We start from the raw sequence: 2514 nt of genomic DNA on the forward strand, positions 1-2514 counted from the left end.
TTTCTCTTTCTGGCTTATCTCACTAAGCATGATCTTTTCCAGCTCCATCCAAGAAAAACAACTCACCTTTAAAAAATGTGTTGGAATATCTGGAGCCTAATTGGTTAAATATATTAGTACTTAATATATTTACCTGTTTTCACTTTCTAGCTGTGGCTTTTAGAAAATATTACCAGGCAGTTGCATTTTTCTAATTTTTTGGACAGGGCTGCTCTAACCCTCCCACTGAGTCTAGGCCTCACTGTGAGAGAAGGCCCACGGGTTGGTTTGGGCTTGGTCTGCCTCATTTAGGGGTAGGGATCCTTCCTGGCACCAACTTTCATGGTGCCAGGGGGCTTTTGTGTGAGTGAGCTGCTTGCTGGTATTGGGAGCAGAGGCTGGGGCACTTGGCTTGGTTGCTGTTCTGCATGCTGAGTTATGTAACCTGTGCTGCCCAGGAGGGCCACTAGATGTTGCTCTCTGATCCCTGAAAGAACAAAGCATGACTTTCACAGAAGCCAGGGCTCAGCCTGCTGTTACTGGGAACCCTTTCTGGGAGCTAGCTAGGCTGGGGCCTTGGCTCCCTGTCTTGAGTTGCGTGGGAAGGGAGGTAGGCAGAGGATGGGGACTTGACTGTGATAGTTTTGGTACCCCATGTATCGGCAGCTGCACAGATAACTAGTAGGTTGGCCCTTCCTGCAACTGAGAGGCCATAGGATAAATAGGCTTATTGATAGGGGTGGGATTTGGAGATCTTCCCTGCAGCTCTCTGCTGAAGACGAAAGAAAACAGCTCTGCATCGGTCAGCTGGATGTGCCTTCTGTGTCCCTGATTCTGTCATTTCTGGCAGATTCTTACCCTTTGTTCCTTGCTTTCCAGTTGGAATGATGATGGGAAGTGTGAGGGTGGTGGTGGGTTAGGGGAGTAGAGGAGCTATGTGTGGTGTCTTGAAACAGGCAGGGATGGTATGGCATGGGTTGCGAGGGTTTCTAGAAGGACACCCCCTGTCGGCCACAACAGCAGGTGTAGCTGGCAGTGCCATCCTGTTCATGCTCTGCTGCAAGCATGACTACAAATGTAGGCAAATCTGGAAAGCATTTAACTTGCTCAACACCAGAATCTAAAAGGAACTTTGATGCATAAGAAAGGAATGTGGGCATGGAACAGCTTGGGAGCTGGGCCATTAGGGACTGGAGGAGAAAGGCTGGAGTTAAAGCTTCGCTTTTAGGAAGACAATCATTGGGTCAGGGGGCGTGTAGATCTTTCTACAGGAGGATTGAGGCCAGCTCTGCTAGAAGAGTGGATAGGCTGGGAACACTGAGGAACATTCAGCTGGAAGGGCATGTTGAGTTAAGGGTCTGCCTTCAGCTTCTAAGTTGACAGCTGCTGCAGATGTTTTTGAAGGGTTGTGGAAGAAGTAGCCTTCCGGGTACAAAGCAATGCATTTACTATATTATTGCCACGATCCCTAATTGACAGAGAAATCTCTGGGTAGTACAAACAAATTCTAGTGCTTTCTGACATGATTGCATTGTTCTGAGTGATAATTTTCCTGTTCTGCTCAGGGCAGTAGGCAGAGAGGGCAGGTTGACAACCTAGAGTACTGGAAGGGTCTGGGAGTGTGGGAGTGGGCGGCCTCTCTGAGGCTGCTTCTAATCATCCCTAGTCCCCAGGTGACCATTGGGATTGAATCTTTTGTTTCAGGTGTGTGGTCAAATTTTGAATCTCCAGGACCAAACAAAACAAAACAAAACAAAACAAAACAAAACAAAAAAAAAAACAGTTGTGAAGGATCTGGATTCTCGTCTGTAAGAGGAACAGTTCTTATTAATAAGAACCAGACTTTTACTCAGTTTTATTTTACTGGCACCAAGTCTTCAAATTACACATTTAGTATGAAAGACATTTAAGTCAGAATCGCAGAGGCCAGTTGGAGGAGCAGTCGCTTGCTAATACTGTAGGAGACAGGCTACTCATATAGTGGACAGTCTGAGGTCACATGTGCAGTGGACTCAAGTGCTGGCCCCAACTCCTGGCCAGCATTGGTCGGCCCTGTCCTCCGGGTCCCTGTCTCAGGTGTGGGGAGTGAAAGCCAGTCGCTGTGGAAGGGCCCAGAACTGCCTCCTCTGGCCTGGATTTCTGAGCCCTACTGGGCCGCGGGCCTACCTGCCACGGGAACAGAGGCCAGGAAGGGGGAATAAGATGCGCGTGGAACTCAGGCGGCTTCAGCAAAGGCTTCCCTCCCCCTTCCCTCCTCACCCGCCTGGGGAGCTTGCCCGCTCCCCCCCTCCTCCCCCAGGTCCTCCACCTCTTCCCCTGGAGACGAGGCTGAAAAATGAAAGGAGACAGCTCAGGGCCCCGGCCTCGGCGACAGGCTGCTGGTGCAGCTCGGGCGGGTCGCGCGTCGCCAGGGCGGGGACGCGGAGAGGAGCGCCCCCGCGGCCGGCAGCTGCGGGCGGCGCGGCGGGAACAAAGGCAGCACGTGTCTGGGCGGGGCGGCGGGGGACAGGGCTGCTCTAACCCTCCCACTGAGTC

The sequence above is a fragment of the Condylura cristata genome, unplaced genomic scaffold (assembly GCF_000260355.1).
Source record: "Condylura cristata isolate star-nosed mole 26May11 unplaced genomic scaffold, ConCri1.0 scaffold00017, whole genome shotgun sequence".
Lineage (NCBI taxonomy): Eukaryota > Metazoa > Chordata > Mammalia > Eulipotyphla > Talpidae > Condylura > Condylura cristata.